This window comes from Rhinatrema bivittatum, chromosome 3 (assembly GCF_901001135.1).
Source record: "Rhinatrema bivittatum chromosome 3, aRhiBiv1.1, whole genome shotgun sequence".
NCBI lineage: Eukaryota > Metazoa > Chordata > Amphibia > Gymnophiona > Rhinatrematidae > Rhinatrema > Rhinatrema bivittatum.
The window spans coordinates 292497581-292511251 of record NC_042617.1 but is presented as its reverse complement, the minus strand read 5'-3'; the positions used below and the strand labels follow the sequence as shown (position 1 = coordinate 292511251).

The 13671-nt window shown below is 45.1% G+C and overlaps 1 protein-coding gene across 1 annotated transcript in view; it reads right to left on the bottom strand.

Annotated features, from left to right (window-relative positions):
* The window catches only part of SLC4A8 (solute carrier family 4 member 8), a 408829-nt gene extending 402606 nt beyond the window's left edge, over positions 1–6223 (bottom strand). The window contains exon 1 of the mRNA XM_029594968.1: positions 6014–6223. The gene's annotated coding sequence lies outside the window, so the exon portion shown is untranslated. The remainder of the gene's footprint in view (positions 1–6013) is intronic.
* Positions 6224–13671: the final 7448 nt, after the last annotated feature.

Genomic DNA, 13671 nt, shown 5'->3' with positions numbered 1-13671 from the left:
CCAGAGCTGTGGCAGGGTCTAAAACAGGCAGGAGAAGATCCTGGCACGAGTTCAAATCTCACCCTCCCGCTGACAGGAGAAAGTGGGGGCGATGCTAATGCAAACCCTGCCCTCTCCACATACCCCTCACTGAGCATCTCAGTCACACTCCCAGGAATGTCAATAGCCTCCAGGGACTTCAATGGCATCACCCACTTAAATAGCAGAAAGCCACAAATCACTCATTCATCAGTACTCAGTAGGTTGAGAGGAATGTTTCTGTTATTCCTGGACATATCATTCATCCCCCGTGCCTTAATTCTAATCGGAGCTCTGTTACCACTATCCGTCTACACTATTTAGCTACTCCCACCATAAAGCATAAATAAATACATCACAGATAGCTGAAAAGCTGACCTTGGACTCCATGCAGGCACCACACTAATAAATGTAAAACATATAAATACCGCACAGACAGCTGAACAAAAGTTTTTAGAGCCCTGTACAAGCCTCATACACCTGTAAAGTATGAATACAGCATGGACATTTGGAGTAGATTTTCATCAAAGCCTCCAGATAAGTAAGCATCATACTGAACAGGGCAGGGAGACCTGAACAGTGGAAGAATTTTAAAACAGAACTTGTAACCATAATAAAAGATGAACACTTTTTATTCCAATAAAGTACAAACAGTGAAATGATCAAATATTTTGACAAAATAAAAGATCTAGGAATAAATTAAAGCAAAAAGTAACACTAAAATAAGGAAGTTGATACTGCAGTACAACTGCTTTAAAATAGCATTTAAAAAAAAAAAGTAAATATTACAAGCAATAATGGTCACCTTATATTATTTGTTAGCCCTCTTTTTTGTTTTATTATAGCAAACATTTTCCTAAGTCAATATTTTTAATTCTTTGAGTAGCTGTCCATTCTCCTTGAAATTATTGGAGCAGACATGCTATCAAGAATCACAAATTATCTTAGGAACACTGTATCCAATTGGTCCATAATAGCTGTGATGCATGAATATCACAAACACTACATAAACCAGTCCCACTCTATGACACTATTTCCAGGAACTCAGGGAGATTATGGAAGGGGAAGTTCTAAGCTTCAACAGCAAGGGAGGAAGACTGAAACTTCACGCATATCCAACATAGCTCTCTGCTTCAATGGCAGTGGGGGAATGAAGAAAAGTGGATCTATATACAGACAACAACCAACAAGGACTGAATTACAGAGACTGGGTAAACAAGCAAGGGCGTAGCTTGCTTATTGCGGCGGTTACTATCCCTAACTAATTAAGCTAGATATTCACTTAGATGCAATTCCAACACTGCACTCTGCATTATGGCGGGGGTGGAAGGGATACAGAACCAAAAGGTTACTAAGGGCCAAGAGTAACAGATAAGTATGAGAGAGGAGAAAAAAAAAAAAGAGAGAGTGCAAAGGCTTGCTGGGCAGACTGGATGGGCCGTTTGGTCTTCTTCTGCCATCATTTCTATGTTTCTATATGTTTCCTATGTAATATCGTGAACAGATCTACATCCTGATATACACCACCTATCAGCTGCACGGTCAATACGTCCAAAACGGAACTCCTGGTTATCTCCACTAGCGATAACTACCCCTTCGCTAATAATGCAATAATCCCACTAGCAAGCCATGTCAGAGACCTTGGGGCCACCCTTGACTCTAGAATGAATTTCAAAAAATTCATTAGCGCTACAACCAAAGAATGCTTCTTCAAGCTACAGGTCCTGAAGCAACTAAAACCGCTCTTACACTTCCAGGATTTCCGTTCTGTGCTACAAGCAATACTGTTTTCAAAGATCGACTATTGTAACGCTCTACTACTCGGTCTCCCCGCTTCTTCGACCAAACCTCTACAGATGCTGCAAAACGCAGCGGCCAGGATCCTTACAAACACACGGCGCAAGGACCATATCACTCCAATCCTAAAAATCTTACACTGGCTTCCCATTCAATATAGAATACTTTTCAAAGCTCTCACTATCATCCACAAATCTGTCTACCAAAAATCCACTCTCCAACTCACCTTCCCTCTTGAACTACATACTTCCGCAAGGCCAATAAGAACTGCCTACAAAAGTTCGCTCAAGGCCCCTCCCAACAAATCATCAGTCCACAACTCTATTCACAAGCGAGCACTTTCGACAGCAGGTCCGCTACATTGGAATTCGCTTCCTCAAGACTTACGCCAGGAACAATGCCATCTAACATTCAGAAAAAAACTTAAAACCTGGCTGTTCGCACAAGCCTACCGTTGAAGGAACCCCTTTCGACAAACATTGTCTCTCACCCTTCAACCTCTCCCTTATCCCTCCCCCCTACTCACCTCCCCTCCACTCCTCCCACCGGACATACCATGTTAATAACTGCTGAGGATTAATCTCTGTTTATGTAGTACTAATTTATTGTTTTTTGTTGATTATATTTATCACTCCTTATTGTTATAGTTTAATTCTGCCCTATCTTCCATCTTCCATGTTTACGCTCCCTGTTTTAATGTAACTTTTCATTTCTACCTAGATGTTAATTGGTTTCCCCCTGTTCTATTGTAAACCGGTACGATAAGACCTGGTCTTGAGTATCGGTATAGTAAAAAGAAGTTAAATAAATAAATAAATAATACAATCAACCAGGCTTTAGCTCAGAGTATCATTACACAGAGGGTATAGCTTTCCTCACACTCTTCCTGAAATGCGTCCAAGTAGATAAATCCTTAAAATTATCAGAATCACTGCATTCTAATTTTAAAAGTCGTTTTGCTCCAGTAAAAGCTCCCATATTAGTGAACCAGAGAGTAGGCAGCAATATGATGGACTCTAGTTTTTCAGCCTGAGGTCCATAAAAAAGAGTCAGGATTCGCTGAACAACATGCATTGCATATACACAGTTATCCCTGAAACCATCTTTACACATCTGGAAGAGTGCCTTCAGCACAGGCAGTAAATCAGTTCCTAAAGAGAAGAGGCTCCTACAGTGCTGTTCAACACACTACATTATTGTCACTGTCAGGCCGATACAGTAAGGATGCGGTAGAAAGAGTGCGGCAGTGCCGGGAGCACCCGCATTTGCCGCACGCACAGTTCAGATGACATACCGCTCGATACAGTATTTAAATGGCATGCAAATGCAAGCCGCATCCAAAGCGCATCCAAGAAGCATCCTTGAAGCGCAATCCATTTTACTGTATAGGCGCTATACAGCGCCTATACAGTATCCTGGGTGCGCTGGTCCCTGTCATTTCAAATGTCATTTCAGTACCAGGAAGTGGATACAGGAGAAGGGCTGCTTGACCCCCTCACTCCCCGGGACAAGACCAAAGTGAATCGGGCAAACTTTCCCCCAGCCCCCACTCACCTGCCCTGGCCACGTCCATGGGTGCCGATCTCCAACGCTGACAGCTCCGGAGCAGTCCAGGTCCTCTCTCCCCTCCTCCCGGGGACAGCCGGCAGTGAGAGCGGCTTCAGCAGCCCGGGGCAGATCGGGCGCTCCCCATGGCTCCCTATTCTCTAAAAGGTAATGAGCGCACGCCATGACCTGAGCGCCCAGCTGGACGTCCGAGGTCACGGCGTGCGCTCATTACCTTTTAGAGAACAGGAATCCAGGGAGCCATGGGGAGTGCCCGATCCGCCCTGGGCTGCTGAAGCCGCTCTCGCCGCCGGCTGCCCCCAGGAGGAGTGTCCTCTTCCGTGCTGCCCCCTTTGCCCCTGCTGGGGCTCAAGCATGAGGCCGACCTGCAGCACCTCTCCTCGCCGATCCACCCAGACGTCAAAATGAAGAGGCTTCCCTTCTACGACGTATATGACGAGCTGATCAAGCCCACCATGCTAGGTAAGCCCCGCGCCGATGACCTGGTGGCTCCATGTCACCCGGGAAGGCCAAGCCAGTCCTGGCTTTGCCCCCTTCCACTGCACAGAGGCGTACGCCTGCTTTTCTTTGTAATACGTGCGATGGGGCCTAACCTGTCCTAGGTAACCTGGAGTCACCCGGTAGCTCCATCTGTTTGCCTGGCTGACTTGGAATAGCTGGTCCATGCGAACTACCCCCCCCTTTCCCTCCACAAAAAAAGGGCATCGGCCATGAAAGTTCACGATGCACGCTCCAAGGACCGGGTTTTACTCTGCGTCCATTTCCTGTTGAGGGGGTGGGTGGTTCTCAACTGGATCATGGACGTGGCCAGGGCAGGTGAGCGGGGGCTGGGGAAAGTTTGCCCGATTCACTTTGGTCTTGTCCCGGGGAGTGAGGGGGTCAGGCAGTGAAGCGGGGCTGACTGGGGCTGCTCCGGAGCTGTCAGCGTGGGAGACCGGCACCCATGGACGCGGCCAGGGCAGGTGAGCAGGGGCTGGGGGAAAGTTTGCCCATGAAATTTCGTCTCGGCTTGCCTGACGCTCCACACTAACGCAGGGGGTAAGGGTAGGCGGTAAATTAGCAGGGTTAAACATGCGGCAAAACTGCAGGTTAAAAAAGCGATAATTGGGGTGCACGTTACTGTATGGGAGGGAATAGCTAATCTGATCTTTTACATCTCATATACATGCCGCGGTCGGAAAGGGTTACCCGTTGATTTAAAGAAGCGGTAAGGATGGGTTAAAAGGGATAGTGAATCGCGGGTTGGACTAACACGGCCAAATTGTGAGTAGAAAGCGGGTTAGAAGCAGGGTAACCGTGGCCGCACTTTACTGTATCGGCCTGTGTGATTGTTCTAACACACCAAAAGCATGTGTGTCTTGTAGGGGGACATACTGTAGCTCCCACAAAGGGGTAGGCTGACCGAGAAGGTGAGATGGAGCCGGGGAGGAGTCCTTTACATAAAGCTGAAGAACACAAAGATAAAGTGATTTGCATAAGGTTACACAGAAAGGCAAAGGCAGGTGTAAGGAATTCTTTGACTCAGTAGCTCCATTCTCTAACCGTTAGCCCACACCGCCTCCTTTAATAAATACAAGGTCACTAGGGTTAATGATCTTTACTTCACCACTAGTGGAGGATATCAAACTCAGGAGTTTAATCCCCACATGTCTAGTCTGCATCTTCCAGACAGAAGCCGCCTCGCTGTAGCATCAAGAAGAATCCAGATGTTTTACAGTTACTAAGTTTCTACCAGTCAGCGCCAGGCCACCGAAATGAGTATTACTCCGCTAGTCCTTCCACTATGGAACTCATTTTCATAGGAAATTCAGTACTACAAGTCCCAGAATGCCATAGGACAAGACCCACCCCTGCAGCCCTGGAGACCTGTGCCTACTTGGTAACAGGGAGACATTTCTGCTGTGTAAAGGAGCTGCTTGCTTATTCCAGGAAAACAAAATACAAGTTTTTAACATTTGCTGAACTTGTGTTTCCTATCTCCACCCTCCCTTTTTGTTTTCAAGGGACTCTGTATCAAGCACATATTGTTTTCTGTATTAATAATTCATGTCGTTATTGGATGCTCTTGCAGATTTTAATAAAGTTTCCTGGAAAAGCCTGCGACATTGGGTTGGCTGGCCGCCACCTGGTGGATAGAGGGGGTCTAACAATCTGTGGCTTTGGGATAGTCCCTCCTTGAGCTTATTCTATATTGAGCAAGAGATAAGGCAAAAATAGTGCCTTGTTTCCTTTTAGCCGCTATGAGAGCAGGAGAGTCTATTTAGCCTCTTACGGTGGATACCCCACAAATACTAAGGGATAAAGCTGGGGGGAGGAGACGGCGATGGGTGTTATGTTGTGTTACACGTGCATACCTCCATCCTGAAAAAGGACAAGCAGATGTCTCTCTGTGTCATTTTATCTGGGACAGGGTGGGCCAGTCCTGGTTAGGTGTCCCCTTCCCCCGAAAAAAAACAAAAAGGCTTCAATGACATAATACTTTGTGTCTGTGAAATCAGAACTGCAAGGGGGGGAGGAGGGGAAAACTTCAGGACTAGCTCAGGCTATGCTTTGAGCCATGGAGTCACCTGGCAACCGTCTCTCCCAAACGTAGGCAGTGCATGGCAGCCCTGGCTTCCAGTCTTTATTTTACCTTTCCCGAGCCGGCAGCGCCTCTTGGCTTTTTTTTTTCGCCTGTCTCTGCCTCTCAGCTCCTGTGCTCAGGGGTCCCTCTCTCTCTCTCTCTCTCTCTCTCGCTGGGGCCTTGCTGGGGGGACTCCTCTCCTCGGGTGGCGTCACCAGGGCTCTCCCTCCTCAACCAATAACAATTCCCAACTGCTCGGAACCTTGGAGGGCTCGCTGCCGCACGCACAGCTGCCATGGCGCCCTCATTCCCGGCCTTTCTAGGGGAGAGGTGGGCGGGACCTTAGCGCCTCGCCCTCCGCCCCCGCTTATGCATTTGCCGACCGCCAGGGGCAGCCTGAGTTTAAAGTGAAAGAAGTAACGCGCCAAAAGAGCCCAGGCTCCGCCTCCTCTTTCCCCCTCCCCCTCGGACCGTGAGGGATCTTTAGAGTTTTGTTACCCAGACGAAGGTTCTTCTGACGTACGGTTAGGAAACTACATAAACAAATCCATTTATTTCAGCTGCCTGACATGCTTCCTGTGTTCTGTTGCCCGAGGGGCTGTAACTGTTACTTAATCTTGCTGTAGACCAAAGAGCACCCATCAAACTTAGGGGGTCATTTATCAAAGTGCTATAATAGTGTTTTCGCATGCAAAAAATGCCATTAACACATGCAAAAGCACCATAACACATGATGCGATGCAAATAACAAAGAGGGGAGGATTTGTGGGCTCACAGTTTTGCAAATTCCTATCGCACAGCTTTACGCAAATGAAAAAGGTGTAGTTAATTAAAATTTGCGTTAAAGCTGTGCGATAGGGCTTTGCAAAACTTTGAGCCCAGCCCACTTGGCCAAAAATCCCTCCCCAATATCCTCCCCTTTTTCTTATTTGTATCACACCATGCGTTATGGTGCTTTTGCATGCCTTAATGGTGTTTTTTGCATGCAAAAACGCCATTATAGCACTTTGATAAATGACCCCCTTAGTTGCAACTCAGACTAGCGGTTAGTCTGTTTTGTTTTGGGGGTGGGGGGGTTGGTAAGACTGGAAGGGCAGGCAGGTTCGGTATTATGGTGCCAGGCTCGCTCGAAGCAGGCCTGGCTTGACAAGAAAAGGGGGGAATGGGGTAGGGGTTCCAGCCAGTTAGTGTAGGGACTGTGGTTTGAAGCTTGGTTCCTGTGGGCTGGGGTAGTCTGGTAATGGGTGGAGCTGGGGTGTATCTCGCGGCTGGGCACAGCGGGAGAAGCATCACTTGCCTGCTGCTACCCTTGCATCTGCATCCCTCCTGCCCACCCCTATTGTTTTACTTGTGTAGGGTTTGGTTTATATTGCGCAGTCGGGGGAGGGGGCGGATAGCCTGAGCCGATTGGGGGGTTATACCTGGTTTAATGGTGGTCCGACTTGACGGTGGTCATGTCAGGGATTCCTAGCAGAACAACTGGGTGCAGTTGTTCCTCATACGGTGCCTTGCTGGACGGTGGTGGGGGTGGTAGGTATGCTTATTGTTGATGATATTTAACATACAGGCTGGTGGTGCCCATCTTGCTGGTCAGTGGCAGATGGATACTGGGGGTTGATTGTTATGTACATCTGGCTCAGGCTCCTGATTGTGAATTGTAATAAAGCTGCGGCCTGTTTTGACCCCACTGACTTGTTCGTGTATTTACTGTGTTGTTTGTGAAACGTTAGCCCTGGCTACCCATATTATTCGTATCTTAAGTACCACTGCATATTCTTAACTAGAACCTAACTGTGTTTAGCCTGGAGCTGTGCTGTCTATGCTTACCATAAACGGCTGAGTTGACACAACTTTCTATCAATTAAAAAAGAACTACCAAGTTTGTTGACAAAACATATTTCTGGTAACTTACCTTCCCTCCTCTCCTGTTTTTCAGTTGTAAAAACCTATTTTAATTCTGAAAAATAATTATTCAGCTGTACCACCGAGCTCCTGTCTCTTTCTTTTCCCTGGAAGATCAGCTGAAATGTTGCTCAGCTGATGATGTCATGAACAGTATAACAGTATGTTAACTTTTAGTAGTTCTTTTTTTTATCTTTACTGAAAATTGTGCACATAAGACCAAACACTTTTGTTTATATAATTGTTTTTAATTTACTTCTTTCACATTACCCCAATCTTAAAAGATCTCCATTGGCTCCCAATTGCCTCGAGAATTCAATACAAAACCCTATCCCTCATACATAAAACCCTAGTCAACGATAGTACACAATGGGGCGGATTTTAAATGCCCTGCGTGTGTAATTCCGGCCGGATTTATGCGCGCAGGGCCCTCGCGCACCTATTTTGCATAGGCCGCCGGCGCGCGCAGAGCCCCGGGACGCGCGTAAGTCCCGGGGTTTTTAAAAAGGGGCGAGAGGGGGCGTGGCAGAATGACGCGGCATTTCGGGGGTGTGACATGGCGTTTTGAGGGCGGCGACGCGGGCGTGGTTTCGGCCCGGGGGCGTTCCGGGGGCGTGGCCGCGGCCTCCGGACCAGCCCCCGGGACCGGAATACGGAGCGGGGCAGCCAGCCGGTGCGTGCAGATTTACGTCTGCTTTTAGCAGGCGTAAATCATGAAACAAAGGTAAGGGGGGGGGGTTTAGATAGGGCCGGGGGGGTGGGGAAGGTGGGGGGAGAGCGAAGGAAAGTTCCCTCCGAGGCCGCTCCGAAATCGGAGCGGCCTCGGAGGGAACAGGCAGCGCGCGCTGGGCTCGGCGCGCGCAAGTTGCACAAATGTGCACCCCCTTGCGCGCGCCGACCCCGGATTTTATAAGATACGCGCGTAGCCGCGCGTATCTTATAAAATCCAGCGTACTTTTGTTCGCGCCTGGTGCACGAACAAAAGTACGCGATCGCACAATTTTAGAAAATCTACCCCAATGGCTACACAATTCTCTCCGCCTTCATACATCTAACAGACCCACCAGATCAGCTTATCAAGGAACTCTACATATACCATCTCCTAAACTCACACACCTCTCCTCCACAAGGGACAGAGCATTCTCCATTGCAGGTCCCTCTATGTGGAACACCATGCCCCCTGACCTCCGCACAGAATCATGCACTCATAAATTTAAAAAAAAATTAAAAACTTGGCTCTTCAAACAGGCCTTCAACTAACTCCTCTCCTCTCTCTCCTTTCAGCGAATCCACATCAACTTTCCCTACACCCTCTCTACACTCTTTTTCCTGTACACAGTTCTTGTCTTATAAGTCTATCCTGTACCCCCTCTACACGATGGTCATGCAACTTGCCTATTATTGTATATATTGCTCTCACCTCTACAATCTCCCTTGTATATACATGTATATTGTATAATTTCAATCTTATGCATGCTTTATTAATTTTAAATTTTACCTTAATTTAATTATCTCGTAATTCTTATAATTTTATGCTATACCTGTTTGAATTATCTATACTATGTTCACGCTTACTGCATTCTCCTCCCTCCTCCCCCCCCCCCTTCCTTCTCATCGGCTTTGTTATACCGATCGACTTGCTTTTTTGAGAATATAGTTCAGATGTAACTTCCTTTCTATTTCCAATTGTTGTAATGTAAACCGATATGATGTGAAAATGAATATCGGTATATAAAAACTAATAAATAAATAAATAAATAAATAAATTGCTTTGTCAAATTAACATTAAATAGTTAACCATTCACAACCATATAAAAAGCATTCACTGCTTAGAGGGTGTAGCACACATTAAAAAGTATTATATAAACCATTTCTTTGCAGATCATAACCACTCTATGGCCCTCAAGCTCTCATGCATCCAAACAGAACTTTATGTACAAGTGCCAGATAAGCTATATCTGAGGGTTTTAATAGAACTTGGAGAAGTTCTGGCAGCTCTGCTGGCTGACCTTTTCAATGCTTTTTTAGTGTCAGGAGTAGTTTCCAAGAATTGGAGACAGACGGCAGGCCCAGCGTGACCGGGTGTGCAAACCGTGCAACTGCACACCTGGAGAGGCGGCGGGCCGGGCAGTTGGCAGTGGCAGAGGATGGAGAGAGCACTGCCGCCGGAAGAGGGTATGAGCATGCGAACGTCAGTGCACATATCCTCTTCCGGCTGCCAAGGGGGGGGGGGCAGCATGGAGGGGGAGCACAGTGGTGTGGGGGCAGCAGCAGGGTCTCTATGTACAGGGTGGTGCAGTAGCTAGCACCGGCCCTGACAGGCGGATATGGTTCCTGTTCACAAAAGTGGAAGTAAAGAGGAGGCTGAAAAAACTACAGGCCGGTTTGCCTAACCTCTGTGGTGAATAATAACCTTTTCCTTGGAATGAGCTCCATTTACCACTGGTCTTTGTTGCCTCACACTCAACCAGTTTCTAATCCAGTCAATTACTTTAGGACCCATACCAAAGGTGCTCACTTTATTTATATGTTGCCTATTCAGAATCATGTCAAAGGCCTTGCTGAAATATAGGTACAGTATTTATTTTATTTATTATTTTTTTATATACTGACATTCAATCTGAAATATCACATTGGTTTACATTCAGCTACTGTAGGTATTTCCCTATCCCCAGAGGGCTTACAATCTAAGTTTTGTACCTGAGGTAATGGAGGGAAAAGTGATTTGCCCAAGGAGCGACAGCAGGACTCAAACGCTGGTCTCCTGGTTCATAGCCCACTGCTCTAACCACTAGGCTATTCCTCCTCTAACACACTTCCCTGATCCAACTGTATGGACACCCAATCAAAGAAATTGATCAGATTTGTCTGACAAGATCTACCTTTAGTAAACCTATACTGCCTTAGATCCATTGGATTCTGGAAGCTGCACTATCTTCTATTTTAGCAGCAATTCCATTAATTTACTAGTGGTGTGCCGCAGGGATCAGAACTGGGAACGATTCTTGTCAACAAGTTTGTAAGTAATATTGCAGAAGAACTGGAAAAAGTTTGTCTTTTTGCAGATCTTACCAAAATCTGCAACAGGATAGACATCCAGGAAAGTGTTGAACCATGAGGAGGGATCTGGTGAAGTTTGAGGAGTGGTCTAGCATGTGGCAGCTAAGATTTAATGCTAAAAAATGAAGAGTTATGCATTTGCCTGCAAAAACTCAAGGGAGCAGTACAGTACAGGGATGAAATTCTTCATAAAGCAAGAATGGGATATGGGGGTGATCATATTTGATTATCCTAATATGGCCAAAAAATGGATAAATTGATGGCAGAAGCCAGGGAGAGAAATGGTCAGTAGAAAAAATGAAGTGATATTGCCCCTTTATAAGTCCCTGGTAAGACCTCATTTAAAATACTGTGTACAGTTCTGGAGACTAAGTTGGTGTTAATGATATAAACCAGATAGAATCGGTCTAAAGGTTGTCTGCTAAAATGGTCAATGGTCTTCATTCTAAAGCAGTGGTTCTCAATTCCTGTGTCACCAAGGGTGGAAGGTGTGTCACCAAAAATTTGACATATTATGCTTTCCATAACAGCCACATGTGCTTGCTGCTTGAGGAAAGTGCAGAGTAAAGAGCTGGTACTTAAAATTCCTCAACACTGCTCCCTGTTGCTGCTTTTCCCTCAGCCCTGGCAATCTCTGCCCCCACCAATCCAAGCCAGAAATGTTACAGGCATGCTGTATCTTGCCCCGCCATCCCGCTGCACCCCCCCCCCCCCCCCCCCTCTCGCATCTTGGAGTTTCAGTTTTTCTCTGTATGCTTGTTTATAATTTATACTCTTTTACTCTGTATTAGATAAGAATCAGTCTGCATTCTGCATGTTTGACAGAGGTGAGGGATTCTGCTAACTAGGATGTAGATTCTGTGTTGGAATCTAGAGCAGTCTGGCTTTCTTTGTTTTTTCAGTAGTAAGTGTACTGTGTTCTATATTTGCAGTCTTACTTTTTCATAGGTACGGCTTTTACTGTTCAAGACCTGGGTGTTAGTACTCTTATGGTATGTATGCTATATAATTTCTAAATGCTTTTTTAGCAGGTTTTCATGTTTTTTTCACAAAGTGGCTGTCAGGGAAGGGATTTTGAAGTACTATTACTGAGGGGCTATCAGAATTTGAATATATTTTTGTATGGTGAGTTGAAAGGGGAAATTTCCTAACTCTGCTCTGTATAAACCCCAGAAGAGGTCAGAACTTTCTGAGGTTGACAGTGAAATGTATGAGCGTTTGTATCGAAAAACTGTGTGCTGCATATGCATATCAGTCCCAGATTTCTCACTGATGCAGTAAGCAAAGATTAAAATTTTTGTGAAAAAAATATTTAATGATATTTTATAAGCAGTTATTGAAATTAAAGAATGTTATCTTTCTCCTGCATCATTTTCAACAATAAAATAGTATCTAGGATTTATTTTTTATAGTAGTGTGCAATATGTCACACATATGAGCATCATCTGTCAAATGTGTCATGACGGAAAAAAAGGTTAAGAACCTAAAGTATATGAAAACAAATTTAAAGATCTAAACATGTATTTTATTTATTTTATTTTGGATCTTTTATATACCAAAGTATAGCATTCTGCCTTCTCTCCGGTTTACATGAGAACAACATAATACATACAGTTAACCTTAGAACATTGTGTAACATTACAAACCGAATTTGTATATGAATATGATAATACTTAATAGAACTATTATAACATTTCTTGATAGTATGAATAAATCAAATTAACAGAGCAAGTGCTAAACAGTTGATTGATTGAACTGATTGGGGCTGAAATAGGAGATCGGATTGATTGGGGCTGATATAGGAACGGAATAATAGGATCGGATTGATAGGGGCTGAAATAGGAGATCGGAGCATGGTGGGTGGGGCGGGTCATGACTTAAGGTGATTAGAAGGGGGAAGGTGAAAGGAGGATCGAGGGGAGGGGTGGGGATGGAAATGTATACCCTAGAGAAGGTATTAATAATACACAGGAGGTAGTCAGCTTTCAAAGGATAGAAGGCTCTGGAATGAGGAGTTAAGAGATGAAGGTGAAAGGGGTAGATTCAGGAATAATCTAAGAAAATGTTTCTTTACAGGGAGGGTGATGGATGCATGGAACAGCCTCCCAGTGGAGTGTGAAGACAAGAGCAGTATCTGAATTCAAGAAAGCATGGGATAAAATAGAGAATCTCTGAAGGAGTGGTAGGGATTGTAGAGCTGGCTAGTAGGGCAGACTAGTAGGTCATATGGTCTTTTTCTGCCATCACGTTTCTATGTTTCTAAGTTTGTCTAATTATTGTTGATTTTTCCTTCAATCCTTCTACTTTTATAATGAGAGTAGATTTCTTTAGTGTCCTCTCTGCAGTTAAGTCAAATTTGATCATGTTGTGATCACTAATTACTAAGTGACCCCAACATTGTTATCTCTCACACCACATCTTGTGTTCCACTAAGGACTAAGTCTAAAACAGTTTCCCCTCTTGTTGGTTCTTGTACCAGCTGCTCCATGAAGCAGTATTTATTTCATTTAGGAACTTTACCTCTAACATGTTCTGATGTGACATTGACCCAGTCAATACTGGGATAATTGAAATCACCCATTATTAATGTGCTGCTGATTTTGTTAACTTCCCTAATTTCTATAAGCATTTCATTGTTTGTTTGTTTATTCTGGCCTGTTGGACAGTAATACACCCCCACCACTATTTTCTTCTGGAATTTTTATCCATAAAGACTTAACATTGCATTTTGTTTCCTGCAGAACTTTTAACCTGTTTGACTCAAT